This window comes from Gossypium arboreum, chromosome 4 (assembly GCF_025698485.1).
Source record: "Gossypium arboreum isolate Shixiya-1 chromosome 4, ASM2569848v2, whole genome shotgun sequence".
In the NCBI taxonomy this organism is placed as follows: Eukaryota; Viridiplantae; Streptophyta; class Magnoliopsida; order Malvales; family Malvaceae; genus Gossypium; species Gossypium arboreum.
In genome coordinates, this window is record NC_069073.1 from 117182650 (window position 1) to 117199768 (window position 17119).

Here is a 17119-nt window from a genome sequence, read left to right on the forward strand (position 1 = left end):
AAACTTGTTAAAAGCTTGGTGTAATTCTATTTTTGTAGAAGAAGAGTTGTTAAAATGAATACAACGTTGATGCTCTGTATTAGCCAGTGATGGGAAAATAGGTGAAGATGCTGTAATGATTATATAGTCTTTGCAAAGTTTGGGTTTTTTTGCAAAATCCAAAAAAGAAATCTTTTTTGCAAAGTTTATAGATTGTGATTTGTTAGTGTAAAAAATAAGAAAGAATGCAAAGTTGAATTTAAGGGAAAAGATAGAAAATTAGTAGCTTTAATGGTATATCGTAAATCGAGATTTTGGGCTTGTTTTTCTGTCAATTCTGTAACTCACGTCAGGGATTTGGGGATGATATCTCGGCTTCATTCTTTGGTTTTAGTTTTTCAGCCAAATGGATAAAAATGTTAATATTTGCAGTCAGTCCCTTCACTGTTGTAAAGTTTGATATTTTGTCCCTACGCTTGAATCCTTATTTTTTCGATTTAAAATTTAGGTTAAATTCTTCTATTAGTCCATTTACTTTTCAAAAATTATGAATTTAGTCTTTATATTTTAATTTGATCAATTTTAGTCATTGTACTTTTTTTTTGTTAAATTTTAGTTTTGACCCAGACAATAACAATAAAATTTGTTTGATTCAGTTTAATTACTAGTCATGTACTATGCACACAATTGTAGATTTAGTCTATATTCTCCAAATGGATCATTATAAGTCTATATACTTTTTCGAATTTCTAAATTTCAATCTCAACACAGATGACCATTGTTAATCCATTAATTGGATTTTTAGTAACATGTAGAAATAGCAAAGTTCACATGACATTACACATATGATAATATGTTTGCTGCATTAGATTTTGGAAATAGCAGAACTTAATAAATTTAAGAGTTGTCACTTGTTAAGGACTAAAATTTTAAATTTTGAAAAGTATAAAGACTTAAAATGACTAAATTAAAGTATGTCACAGTCCACCCGTGAGCAAAGCTACTCGAAGCATGGAAACAAGTTTGGAATGGAAAGAACACAAGAAAGCTAAACCATGAGATTGTCGGAATGTCACGAAAGACTCTAAAAGTCCATGTAAAAGATTTCGGAAGCTAAAAAACTATCCACACTTGTATGGCATTTAATAAGGTAGGAGCTTATCGATATAAGTGAAGGCTCTCTCTCTCGTTTGTACACAAGCTAGCTTTTGAGTGAAATATACTTTCACATTCTCTCATTTCTCTTGTGTTTTCTAAAGCCCTTCTTTGTATGTTTATCTAGTACAAAGCCTCATCAAGTAAGGATCGAAGGTTGATTTAAGCTTGTTTTCATAGGAACAGAACTTAAGATCGCACATAAACAAAATTCACAACTTTTGTAAAATACAGAATTAACAGCAAAATTTAACCTAAAATTTATAGTCTATGTTTGGCACCTTTTGTATTTCTTGTCAAAATGTGCTTACTTTCAAGTATTCCTACTAAGTTCATAACTATTTGTTTCTTAAAGTTAGGATCATTGTATAGTTATGTTTAGGGGGGAAATTAAAAAATTGATTTATGAGACGGTACTGAATTGTAAATTTCAAAGAGAATCAAAGTACAACTTTATTATGATATTAACTTGTAAATTCACAAAATTTAAAGTACTAAATGACAATTTTACCAATTTGGGTTATACGGCTGATTTCTTTGTTTATTTCGTTTGAATCATTCTGTTGGAGAACCCGAAGATAAGAAATTAAGTTATTAGATTTGCATTTAGATTTATTTATTTATTTATTATGAACAAATTTTGGATTTAGATTTAATACATTGAACTAATAAACATATAATTTTAAATAAATAAATATAAAAATAATTTTAAATTTTTTATCGAACATGAATGAATAAACTTAAAAATAAATAAAAGAACATGAACAGAAATCTATTCGTTCAAGCTTGATTTATTTATAACCTAGCAGCTAACTCCCTTTCTCCACTACCACCACCACCACCACCTCTTATGGAGTCAATCGATTTCTAGTTCAGTTCAATCAATTTATGAATTAATTAAACTTTTATCTTATTTCGGATTGATATATCGATCGATTTCTAATTCAATCCGATTTTAACAACTTTAAATTGAATTTATGTCCAACATTATGTTAATAAATACTTAATTATTGAAATTTTAAATTAGAATTAATTATTATTAACTTATCCAATATAATCAACATTCACAAATATAAGTTTCATAATTCATAGGTAAAACATATAACAATAATAATTTTAAAAACTAGAAAATAATGAAGAGAACAACGGCCCCTATGGTTTACGGCAAGTGAATCGCGTGTTCTTATGGGCGCGTGGTGAAGTTTTAAGATACGGAGCCTTGCAAGTTGCAAGTACCAACTTGCCACTGTTTTGGACAGTATATGCTGTGAAGCCGACCCATCTAAAATGGAATATTTTTATTTATATCCATAAAAATTTTAAATTAACAATGACCTTTAAATTTTTTAAAATTATAAAAATATTAACTATTAAATAATAAAATTTTCTAAATATTTAACTTAATTTAATTTAAATTAAATAAATTAAATTTATATAATTTAATGTTTATTTAATTTTTAAATAGTAAAATGAATCATTTGAATTGGTGGAAGTTTTAGGCCTAAAATAATAAAATAAAATGTGAGTAAACATGAGGGATGAGATTGTGGAAGATAGTAAATTTAGTCAATAATCAAATATTCATCTAATTGAACCATGTTTTACATTTAAATTAGTTTGAATTTAAATTATAATATTTTATTTTTTAGTGTATTTTGAGAACTTTTTTTATATTTTTAAATAAATGCTTTATTATTATTATTTAAATTATGCATAGATGAATGAAATTAGATTATTGAATATGAACAAAGTTGTGGCCGGCACTTTTATTTCTCGTTATAGATTTCATTCCCTAGATTTCCCTCTAAGGTACCTTTATACAAAAATGAATACATAAAATCCTTATGAATTTAAGACAATAAAAATAACCTTAGATTTCCCAACAAGGTATCTTCATAAATAAATAAAATCCTAATCAAGAAAATCTTATATTCGTTGATTGAGTCTTATCTTGATTGGTATTGATATTATTGTCAGTGTAGGAAAACGTGAGTTCGAATATGTTGAAGCATATTATCCTCCTATTTAAGGGTAGAGGAAAGGACTATGGATAGTTTTTCAAAGCATTTATCAAAAGAGTAAATATTATAAGAACATAAAATAAGATTAATGTTCAAAAATAACCCTAAATTTACTAATAAATTATCTTTTATACAAATTTTTAAAAATAATAGTTATGAATTTAAGAGAATAAAAAATAGCTATACTTTATTCATGAATCAATATAATATAGTAATTATTATTAATGATAGTATTTTTGTCTTTTTATATTTTTATATAATTAGGAATATGACCACGCCATGTGTGGTTTAACTTTTATTAATTTAATATAATAATTTTTTGTTAATCAATTTTATTTTTAAAACATATAAATAATTTTTCATTCAATATTATCTTTTACATTTTAGGATTTGATTTATAAATAATCTATTTAATTTGTAAAAATTCAATATCTAAAATTAGAAGAAAATGACAGAAAAGCTACTTCATGACTCTAAAATAAAGTTGTTTATAGGCCAGACCTTAACAAAATTCTAGACCCAATTGATAGGTCTAGTCCTAGCCCAACTCAAAAAATAGGTTTAAATTTTTGCCCAAACCCAATCCAAATAAAAATCTTAAAACTCGAGTCCAGCTAGCCCATATTAAATTTTTTTATTTTTTATATAAAAAATTAAAATATATAATACATAAAAACACTAAACATATTGAAATAAATATTTTCCAACAGATTGAAAATAAATTAAAAATGTCTTTATACTTAAATAACACTAAGATAAGTGTAACTTAACAAGCAAATGCCTCTAAAATAGTAGCAAAATTAACAATAAAACAAGAGTTATTCAATAACAACAAAATAGTAGCAACATAATAGTGAAATAACAACAAAATAATTTTTTCTTTTTTACAAATTAGGGTCGGGCAAAGCTAAAAAACTTTACCTGAAGCCTAACCCAATTTCTAAATGGGTCTCTTTTTTGCTCAATCTCATTTTTCGGACTTATATTTTTCTCCAAACCTTTCCCAATGGACAAGTCTACTCTAAAAAGTTTCCTACCTTAGAAAAAGAAATACAAACATCTATAAATTTAAACTACAAAAATTTGTAGAAATGCGCAAATTAAATAAGAAGAAAAAACCTCTACTTAAAGAGTGATATTATGGTTGTCAATTTAGAATATCTTAGTAATAAAATCAACACCGATAATTGCTTTATTGTTGACTAAACTTCATATGAAAAGAGGAATATAAACATTTACAAATTTAAAATACAATATAGAAACACATAAATTAAATAATAATAAGAAGAAAATAATCTACTCAAAGAGTGACAATATAGTTGACAATTTAGAGTACCTTAGTGATAAAATCAACATCAATGGTTATTTTATTGTTGCCTAAACTTCATACGAACGTGTTTAAATTCAAGTAGTTAACTCTAAAAACAATGTTCCTTGTAAAATAGAGCTCTAAACAAAAAAGTAAAAAAAAAAGGATTAGTATTCAAATAAAATAACAATTTAGATATAAATAATTAATTAAAATATAAATTTAAATAGTAATAAGAAATAATTAAAGCTTGATTACGGTTGAACGATACTGATTTATCAACAACATCTTGTTCATCTTGACATGACAAATAAGAATTACACATATCAACAATATACACCAATATTACAAAAGCATAATAAGTAAACCCTTTACGTATATATACACAAATAAAAAGATTGTAACCTTCAAAAAAAATAAAAAATAAAAACTCTAAAATGTATCTCTCCGAAAATTAAAACAATTAATATATAAATAAAAATCATTTACTTAACAATAAAAAAATGTAACTCTAAGAATTATAAATAATAATTTGATATAAATAAGAATCATTTATTTAACAATAAAACAATATTAATTAAAATATATAATACAATTAAATAATAATTAGTAATATAACAAATTTTCAAAATTTATTTAATATATTTAGAATATCAAGAATACCCTTAATATATGTTGAAATATCTAACAGTACTTTTATTAACTCCAATCACTTTTAAAAAAATTGAAAATATTATATATATTATTAAAAAGAAAAACAATTAATTAGAAAAAATGAATTTTTGGACATTAAATCATAAATAATTAAAATGAAATACTGAAATTTAAATTAACTTTGTGCAATTTAAGTTAAAAGATATTTTAAAAAATAAAATTAATAATTTTTATAGTAAATCATTTGGCATTTTATCATTTCTTAATTTCATTTTATTTTTTAACCAAATTAAATTGATAAATATTTTTTATGAACTAATTTAAAAGAATGTTAATATAGATATCTATAATGCCCTTAGTAACTCCTAATTACTCCTTTAAGAGTTGAAAATATATATTATGTAACACCTTTCGCTCGACTCAATAGTCGAGTCCCAGTTACAAGATGTCACATTCGTTGCTAAAGCAATTACCGTTAAATATACAATAAATAAATCATTTAATTACACAATCAATTCCAAGTCTCATTTGATCTTACGAAAACTCAATTGTTAACCCGAGCATGAGATAGAACTAAATTGAAAATTTTCATGAGTGGGAAGATGGTATTGTGATGCTTAGGGCTTGGTATTGCAATACCAGATACAATATCCAAACGTGGAAATAAATCATATGGGTATCGCGATCCTGAAGGAGTAGCCAAACTTCTCAACTTGAGGACCAAATTACAAAACCTTCAAAATAATATATAATGGACATCACGATATCCAAGGTGTGGTATCGCAATACCGAAGATAGTCGATTATGTCCTATTTTTGGTAAAAATTACATCATTTGGTAATTATTTCATGTCAGCCTAGAGGTGATCATGGGCCGGGTTCGGGCCGGGCCCATACAAATTTTTAGGCCCGTCTACTAGGCCCGGGCCCGGCCCGAATATGGGCCTAAAATTTTGCCCAAGCCCGGCCCGGCCCATATTAAATTTTTTTTATTTCATTAAATAAAAAAATTTAAAAATATAATAAATCAAATATATTTAAAAACATAAAACAAATATTAAAACAAATAAAAATAATACAAAAACAATTCTTAAAACAATACACAAATTAATAATATAATAAAAAATGGTTATATTAAAATTTAAAATAATTAAAAATAAAATAAAAAATATATATTAATATATAATTGGCGGCCCGGCCAAAAACTCTTACTCGAGGCCTGCCCGTTTTCTAAATGGGCCTCGTTTTTTGCCCAAGCCCTTTTTTGGCCTATATTTTACCCAAACCCTCCCATTTTCAGGCAGGCCTTGGGCAGGCCAGGCAAATCGACCATGATCATTTCTATGTCAGCCTTTCAAACTTAACATTTGGTGCATTTTGCACAACTTTTTCCTGCACAAAAACATACTAAATACAAGCCAAAACATAGTATTTAACCAATTCCAATCATCTATTCCAATATAGCTTCTATTTGACATCAAAACATACTAATTCCATATGTTCAAACTCAATTTATGGCTTATCACTATACCAAAACATACACAAATATATATATATATATATATATATATATGAAAATTAGCCTTCTCAAAATCAAGCATCAGCTAGAGTTCAACCAAAGCTATCCTTCCAAAGTTAACATATCTAACATGCCTAACATAACAAGTCACAACAATAAGGTGAGTTTTTATATATAATCAATCACATGTAATATGCCAAGTATATAATATACCAATTCATATCATTTAAGTAACCAATTTGATCATGAATAAAGTAATCATGTATGTATACCAAAGCTTTATATTCAAATCATTCACTAATACTCATTTGAACATTTACATTTGGTGTCATCTCGATTCCTCATTTCATATCATCTATATCACCCGATGAAACTTAGTAAACGGACTTAACTACACAAGTATCTCCAGTATAATAATTGCTCGTCCGAGTTGAATACATATTCGTGTCAGGTTACCTGTCTGAGCTAAACCTTTAATGACACATCAAATTGTTTGACCAAGTTGAAAATATACATATAATGTTACCTATCCGGGCTTAACCTTTAAAATAACATCAAGTTACTCATCCAAGCTAAACCTGTGTCACATGTATCTTCGAATCTGCAAAAAATGCTGGATCTCGGTAATCTTCGATAATAAATTTGTATCCATGTGTACAAGACCTTTACTAAGTTTATCAAGGCAATTTCAACATATAAGTTCATATACATTTCTTTACAATTTAGTTCAGATCTCACCTTTTGTACCAATTCGAAAACAATCCAAATTTCAATTAAACATACATATATTTATAATTCATATACACAAAAATTTAAACACAATTATACCATATGAACTTACCCGGTTAAATAAGCAAACAAGTTGAATTGTAAGGGCTAATCGATAATTTTGCCTTTTCCCCGGTTATCCTTGGTTTGGTTCAATCCCCGATCTATACAATAATTCAATTCAATTTATCAATTCCAAATAGTTTATAATTATATCATATGCATGGATCAGTTCAATTTTAATTTTCAAATGCCCCTAAAGTTTTACATTTTATTCAATTTAGTCCCTAAAACCAAATTTGTAATACCTTTTAAATTTAAGCTTCAATTTCAAAACTAATCTCAATTACATTATTTTAAGACTCTCTATTGTCTATAATACAGAAATTTTACACCAATTTCAAAATTTATACACTTTAGTCGTTATGTTCAAAAACTAGTAATTCTATTTTCCAAAGTAGTCCTTTTCACTTCTAAGCTTAAAATCTAACAATTCAGTATTAATTTCTTCAAGTATTCATCAATGGAAACTTTTGGAAACTTTAACAATTTTACAAATTGGTACATGGGCTAACTAAATCAAGCTCTTATGACCTCAAAAACATAAAAATTACAAGAAAAGTACTTGAATTAGCTTAGAATTTTGGGACCGAAAGCTATGAAGCTCAAAAATAATATATATATATATATATATATATATATATATATATAAGTTGTTGTCAAGGTATTGACTCAAAGGTAAGTTTGAGGTCCTAAAAATTTTTAGATTTCAAGTTTAAGCCTACCATACGATAATATTTAAGTTCTCTTTCGATTTATCAAAACTATAGTTACTTTAGGTTAAGTTAGTTGTTTTTATTCTAACTCTAATTAGTTTGATTTTTTATTCTAAAAATATGTGCTTGTAATAATTAATTTTGTTTGGAGCAGGTGATATAGTTGTAAGTCGTAACTTAAATTTATATATAATATTTTTTGAAAAGTAATTTTATTTTATTTAAAAATAAAAAATATCTTTATAATTAACGTTAATTTAACCAAATGTATCCTTATTCTAAATCGGTCTTTAACTTCGAAAACATTCTAAGTGAATCTTCAAAGTATCAGTATTGGATCAATCAAAATCAAATCCTTCCATGAGCTTAGCTAGTTGTTAATTTAGACATTAAATGCTAGTTTAAATATGACAGTGAACATTTTTAAAATACATGGATTAGATTATAAACAAATGTGTACTTGCTGTATAAATACCTCGAATCTAACAATTAAAAAATTAGATAATGTTATTAAATTTATGAAGATTATTTCTTTTTATTAACACGTGAGATCCAAATAATTCATGTAGTAGGTAATTTAACACATACACCCACTATGCTAATTATAGCACATTTTACCTTGAACTACACTTCAATCAAAATCAAAATTTATTTCAAAATTTCAAATCTTTTTAAAGTTCAAGACCTCTTAAATGCCTAAATAAAATTTCTAAGTCCAAGCATCTATATTCACTAGGGAAATCGCATCTATATTCACCTCGCAACAATGTAAGTCACCTCGCTATAATTGAGGAAATCCTCACCATCTCGAAGGATAGATAGTAAAAGTTCAATGTCTCAAATGAGGTCACTTTATAACCTCTCTTTTGATCAAAGGGTAATTGTTATACCTATACCTCACAAGCTTGCTTTGCATCCTTACAACCTCACAAGTCAATGCCCTTAACTAGGAAGAATCATTTGGTGAGCTAAGGATGCCTGCAAGCCTAGGATATTGTAGCCCCAAGATCTCGCAACCCAATACCATTAAGACCATTTACTAGATACTGACAAGTTATTTGTTACTCATACATTACATATATATGTTCCCTTGACATGACAACTCAAACTTAAAACGACAAAGTATTAGTAGTTTGATTAAATATTAAAGAGTTTAGAATCAATATGTGGATGACACATGACACCTTAAGAATGATCAAGAATAATCCTTTAAAATCCTACAAGCATAAGAGGAATAGAAGGTCAAGATACACTCTTTGCGCTAACACTCTAAACTCACTCTTGTCCCTCTTTCCAGTCCAATCCTCTTTGGGTATTTGTATTCCAATCATCTTAATCTCCCTACAACTTTTCACCCTCTGAACCGTCATAACCACCATAACTTCTTCCTTGTATTAACAACTTTTTTTTTTTTTCCATTTCATTGTATCAATTATAATATATTAATTGAAGGCATTGCTGAGAAGCATTAATAAGCATGAAAATTACATCCTTTAATGTAGCATTAACAATAATACCTTAATTAAATATCTAACAAATACATAATTAATCTCTGGGAACTGTGTTCTATTTATTTTTGTGTTTGCTTGAGTTTTCTTTGCAATCTTGTTTCCTATCAGGGATGGGTCAACCAGTTAGTGAAGGATCTGGAACGGGAATCACAATGTGGCCTCAGGTCCCTTTGGATCGTGCGGACGACATCTTTGCCTTTAGGCTTGATTCTCCCCTTACTCGTGGTTGCAGCGATACGATTCTGACTTTTGTCTCTGAGGTGGTTCCTTTTTTGTTTCGCCAAAGTGATTTTGCTGCCTCATTTTGACTGTACTTGGGAAGCTCCTTGGTCTCCCCTTTCTCCTGTGATCTACATGTTGTGCGGATGGTGTTGCCCTCTTCGGCTTTGTTTCCAAGGGTTCGGGTCTTAATTTTTAGCCTTCGGCCTTTTCTCTTGGGTGAGTTTTTGGACTCGTTGATTTGGAGTTTTGCTTGTACCAATCTTAATGATCGTTGTAATTTTTAGCTTTGAATGAAGCTTTTTCTTATGAAAAAAAAGCTTAGAAAACTTTAAACGTATCACTTTAACAAAGAAAAACAGACCACTTTTAAGAAGCTTACAATCATCCCTTCCCACTAAGCGGAATATTGGTTAAATCGGATTTTAAAATTTTTAAACACTTTTATAATTTGATTTCATTTGATTTAATTATTGATTTTTATATTATTTTTAACTTTTTCATAAATATAATAAATTTTAAGAACTTTTAAATTATCTTAAATATAAAAATTAAAATTAATTATAAATTAAATAAAAATATAATTTTAATTTTACATTTAATAAACTGTCTAAATATCTCAATTTGAATAGACACTTTATTCCCACTTACTGTCATTATAATAAGCATCAAACAATATGATATTGTTTTTTCTAATCAAAACCCTAAAGTATGAATTCCTTTTAGAATAAAATGGGGAAAAATAAACAAATTACTATAATAAATAGATAGTAAAACATTTTACTTTTAGTCCTTAAAAAAATCCAAATTTTAAAAACTTAAGAAGAAAAAAAAAAAATCTATGCCCATGCTTTGTCACAAAGTAGACCTGCTCATGGGTTAAGACTACACTACCGCCTCAAGGCCCCTTGAGAAATGTAAGAGGGTTTAGGCAAAAATATAGGCTCGAAAAATGGGATTGGACAAAAAAATAAGACTCGTTTAAAAAATGGGCTGAGCCTTGGGTAAGGTATTTTTGGCTCGGGCCCGGCCTGAATTCACTAAATGACAAAAAAAAATGCTATTTCTTTTGTTTTTAAATGTTATTTTCTTGTTATTTTCTCCCTATTTTACTACCATATTACTATTAGTTGCTACTATTTTGTTGTTATTGTTTGGATATTGTATAAAACTTATTTTATTATTAATTTTGTTATTATTTTAAAGGCATTTGTTAATTTTGTTATTATTTTAGAAGTATTTGCTTGTTAAGTTGCATCTATCTTAGTCTACATATTTTTTAAAATTTATTTTCAATTTGTTGGAAAATATTTATTTTATTTTTTAGTATTTTGATGTATTATGTATATTTAAAAATTATATAAAATAATATAAAAATAAATACGGGCGGGCCGGGCCAAGCCTGGACCGAGTTTTGGTATTTTTATTTGGGTCGGGCTTGGGCAAAATTTTAGGCCCATTTTTTGGGCCCAGCCCGACCCGACCCATGAGCACCTCTAGCTTTGTCTCTTTAGCCATTTTTTACGATAAAAAAAATCTTCTCAAATCTATCTTATCTTTCTCCCTCTTCATACCCTATTGATTTAAGACTAATAATTATACTGTCATTGCTATTGTTCTTTTTTTATAGAATGCCTAAAATTATCATAAGCCATCGGGCTTCAACGCATTTGAACTCACGTCTTTTTATATTAACAACAATACTCATACCAATTAATTTAAGACTAATCGAGTTTTTCAATAAAATATTAATTCATAAATTTGTTTTTGAAATATAATCTAGGTTTTAAGAACCCCATTAATGTTTTTTTTCTTCTGAAAATATTTAACAACCCCATTGTTGGAAATGCCTTTATTAATATTAAAATTGGTGGACGAAATGAAGTGGTAAGAGATTTTTACATGTATTTATTGGTTGTGTGTTTGATTTTCAAATGATATTTTTCAATTGTTTTATTTGAAGATTATCTAAAAGTATGAAAAGATTAAAATGCCATTATAATAATATGAAGTAATTTTAGTAATTTTACAATTAAGTTGGTGTTGAAGTGACTCGTGATGCCAACTTAGTGAGTCATTTTACATATAGTATAGATGAGTAGTAGAAATGGTGAAATTAGGGAAATTTTCTATAGAGACCATTATATTAAAAGTTGAATTGCATTTTGCCCTCTCTACTAAAAAAATAACAAATTAGTCTCTATACGTTAAATCAAAAAGTAAATTGGTCATTCTATTAAAAATTCCATCTATTTCTACTTTTAAAAATTGGTCCTTATGTGTCAGAATAGGATACACATGACACGATGGATGTAACTGTTTGGTTATTCTATTAGCCACACCAATTTTGAGTATTTGTTAGAATTAAGTGACCCGAATTCTTATTTAATAAAATACGATAGAAAATAAAATAAAACTAAAATTCATATAGAACTAGACTTCTTTTATTTTATTTTAGAATAAGGTTTTTAAACCTTATTAAACTCCATCTATTTTATATTGATTAGGATAAGGTATTTCAATCCTACTAGAATATAGCTTTACAAGCCTATAAATAGACATAGTCTATTCCTCTTGTATTGGATTCAAATTTTCGACATAGTAAATTTTCTTCTCCTTTGCCCGTGGTTTTTTTCCCGAAAAGGTTTCCACGTAAAATTTGTGTGTTATTTTTTTTCACAAATTGGTATCCGAGCTTCCGGGTTGTTCATCTCAATCACAGTAATGGCATCTTTGAAGTATGAAATTCCGCTGTTGGATCGCAATACCAGATTTGCATTGTGGCAGATTAAGATGCAAACAGTTCTTAAGCAGATAGATCTGGAGGATGCCCTGCTAGGGCTAGATAAGATGCCTTCGACATTAACAGGTGAAAAGAAGAAGCGTAAGGATCGAAAGACGTTAACACAATTACATCTGCATTTGTCCAACGAAATTTTGTAGGATGTGATGAAAGAGAAGACTGCCACTACATTACGGAAGAGGCTAGAACAAATATGTATGTCGAAAACTCTAATAAGCAAGTTGCATATGAAGCAGCGCCTTTATGCTCATCGTTTGGAGGAATGTGCGTCTGTACACGAACACTTAACAGTGTTTAAAGAAATTCTCTCAAACTTGGAGGCCATAGAGGTTCAGTATGATAAGGAAAATCTAGGGTTGATTCTACTTTGTTCGTTGCCCCGTCTTATTCAACTTTTAGATACACGATTTTATATAGCTGTGAGTCTCTCACAGTTGATGAGGTTTATGATTCTTTAACCTCGTATGATAAGATGAAACATCTTGTAGTTAAACCTGACTCTCAAGGAGAGGGTCTCGTTATTCGTAGGAGACAAGATCGGAATGCTGATGATGGTCGTGGTAGGACACAGGAACATAATCCTCGTAGTAAATCTAAGGGTAGATCGAAGTCTTCAAATAGAAGTAAAACTTGTAACTTCTGCAAGAAGAAAGGGCACATTAAATCTGAGTGTTATAAGCTACAAAATAAGATTAAAAGAGAGGCTGCGAATCAAAATGGAAAACAATCAGAAAATTCCGGTGAAACTGATGTTGTAGAAGACTACAGCAATGGTGAACTTCTAGTCGTTTCTGTCAATAATTCTAAAGTAAGTGAAGAGTGGATACTTGATTCAGGCTACACCTTCCACATGAGTCCCAATCGGGATTGGTTTACAACTTACGAAACAGTGTCTGAAGGTGTTGTTTTGATGGGAAATAATACTTCGTGTAAAATCACAGGTGTTGGAACAATTAAAGTTAAGATGTTTGATGGAGTTGTCAGAAGGCTTAGTGATGTACGGCATGTTCCAGAATTGAAAAGAAATTTAATTTTGTTGAGTACTCTTGATTCAAAAGGGTACAGATACACAGCTAAAAGTGGGGTTTTAAAGATTTCCAAAGGGTCTCTTGTTGTAATGAAAGGGCAGAGAAAGATTGCCAAGTTATATGTTTTGCAGGGTTCTAATGTTACTGGTGATGTAGCTGTCGCTTCCTCTTCCTTGTTCGATGATGACATTACTAAACTTTGGCATATGCGCCTAGGGCATATGAGTGAGAATGGCATGGCTGAATTGATCAAAAGAGGACTTCTTGATGGACAAGTAATTTGCAAACTGAATTTCTATGAGCACTGTGTTTTTGGGAAGCAAAAGAGAGTTCGATTCACTAGAGGAATCTATAACACGAAGGGAACGTTGGAGTATATTCATTCTGATCTATGGGGGCCATCCAGAGTGCCTTCGAAAGGTGTAGCTAATTATATACTAACCTTTATTGATAATTTTTTCAGAAAAGTTTGGGCGTTTTTCTTGAAGCAGAAAAGTGATGTGTTTTTCGCATTTAAGTCTTGAAAAATTATGATTGAAAAACAGATGGGAAAACAGATAAAATACCTCCGTACAGACAATGGCTTAGAGTTCTGTTCTGATGAGTTTAATAGATTGTGCAAGTCAGGAGGGATCATGAGACACTTGACGATTCGTCATACTCCACAGAAAAACGGCGTTGCAGAACGAATGAACAGAACGATCATGGAGAAGGTTAGATGTATGTTGTCAAATGCCAACTTACTGAAGTCATTTTGGGCAGAAGCAGCCTCTACTGCATGTTTTTTGATCAACCGATCTCCATCCGTTGCCATTGAGAAAAATACTCCACAAGATGTATAAGTTATTATAATTTTTGGGTGTCTTGCGTATGCTCATGTTGATAATGGAAAATTGGAACCGAGATCCATTAAATGCATTTTTCTTAGTTATAAAGCTGGTGTAAAAGGGTATAAGTTATGGTGTCCTGAAAATAGAAAAGTTGTGATTATCAGAGATGTTGTTTTTGATGAAACTGCTATGCTACCTAACTTATCTCTTAAAGACTCTTCCAATAAAGAAAACCAAAAGCAGGTGAAGCATCAGATTAATACAGAGTCAACTCCTCAAGCCATAACAAAAATTGAGAATAGAGTTGCTTCTTCACCATAATACCCTATCGCAAAAAACAGAACTAGAAGAGAAATTAAACCTCCAAAGAAGTATGCCGAAGCTGATTTAGTTGCTTATGCTTTAAATGTGGCTGAAGATATAGATGCGAATCAAGAGCCATCTAATTATTCTGAGGCGGTTAGCTGTGAAGACTCAGAAAAGTGGATGTTTGCTATGCAAGAAGAGATGGAATCACTCCACAAAAACAGAACATGGGACCTTGTGAAACTTCCTAAATGTAAAAAGGTTGTTCGTTGTAAATGGGTGTTTAAAAAGAAAGAAGGGACTCCAGGAGTTGAAGAACCCAGATATAAAGCAAGGCTTGTTGCAAAAGGTTATAGTCAAATTCCAGGAGTGGACTTTACAGATGTGTTATCTTCAGTTGTTAAGCATAGTTCGATTCGAGCTTTGTTTGGTATTGTGGCCATGCATGATTTGGAACTTGAGCAATTAGATGTAAAAACTGCATTTCTGCATGGAGAACTTGAGGAGGATATTTACATGCAACAACCAGGGGGTTTTATAGTCTCAGAAAAAGAGGACTATGTTTGCTTGCTGAGAAAGTCCCTTTACGATTTGAAATAGTCACCAAGACAGTGGTACGCGAGGTTTGATTCCTTTATGACTTCTCATGATTTCAAAAGAAGTAGTTTAGACAGTTGTGTTTACTTTAAGAAAAACAATGATGGTTCTTTTGTGCATCTACTTCTTTATGTTGATGACATGTTGATAGCATCAAAAGATAAAGGAGAGATAAGAAAGGTCAAAGCCCAACTAAGTGAAGAATTTGAGATGAAAGATTTAGGACCAGTAAAGAAGATACTTGGTATGGAGATTCTCAGAGATAGAAAAGCAAGTAAATTGTACCTAAGTCAGAAGGGGTACATTGAGAAAGTTCTTTGTAGGTTCAATATGCAGAGTGCTAAGCCTGTTAGTACTCCTTTAGCAGCCCATTTTAGACTTTTATCGACTTTGTCTCCACAATCAGATGATGAGATTGAGTACATGTCGCATGTTCTATACTCTAGTGCAGTGGGATCTCTCATGTATGCTATGGTTTGCTCACGTCCAGATTTATCATATGCAGTCAGTGTAGTTAGCAAATACATGGAAAATCCCGGTAAAGAACATTGGAAAGCAGTTTAGTGGATTTTAAGATATTTACGGGGCACTACTGATGTTTGCTTACAGTTTGGAAGAACTAAAGATGGAGTCATAATGGATGTTGATGCTGATTTTGCTGGAGACCTTGATAGAAGAAGATCTCTCACAGGTTACGTCTTTACAATCGGAGGTTGTGCAATTAGTTGGAAAGCCACTTTGCAAACTACGTTGCTTTGTCTACCACCAAACCGAGTACATGGCGATTCTTGAGGCTTGTAAAGAAGCTATTTGGTTGAAGGGACTATTTAGTGAACTCAATGAAGACCTTCAAATCAAGACAAGATTTTGTGACAATCAGTGCCATCTTCCTTACAAAAGATCAAATGTTTCATGAGAGAACAAAACATATTGATGTTCGGTATCATTTTGTTCGTGATATTATTGCTCGTGGTGATATTGTTGTGAGCAAAATTAGTACTCATGAAAATCCTGCAGATATGATGACTAAGTCACTTCCTATAACCAAGTTTGAGCATTGCTTAGACTTGGTTGGTGTTCATTGTTGAAGTTAAACCCTTAAGGGGTTTTATGGAAGAGGTGGAGAACTTGTTCATTAAAAGTTTGCGATGAAGAACTTGTTCATTGAGAATTTGTGTCAAGGTCGAGATTGTTAGAATTAAGTGACCCGAATTCTTATTTAATAAAATACGATGGAAAATAAAATAAAAGTAAAATTAATATAGAACTAGACTTCTTTTATTTTATTTTAGAATAAGGTTTTTAAACCTTATCAAACTCTATCTATTTTATATTAATTAGGATAAGGTGTTTCAATCCTACTAGAATATGGCTTTACAAGCCTATAAATAGACATAGTCTATTCCTCTTGTATTGGATTCAAATTTTCGACAGAGTGAATTTTCTTCTCCTCTGCCCGTGGTTTTTTCCCGAAAGGGTTTCCACATAAAATTTGTGTGTTATTTTATTTTATTTTTCACAGTATTAAAAGAACACAACTTTTGTTAATTATTTAATGTAGAGAAAAATTAAAAAATAATATTTTTGAATTTTTAAAATTATTTTATATTTTTTAGAAATTGGGCTGAATTAAATAATATCTAAC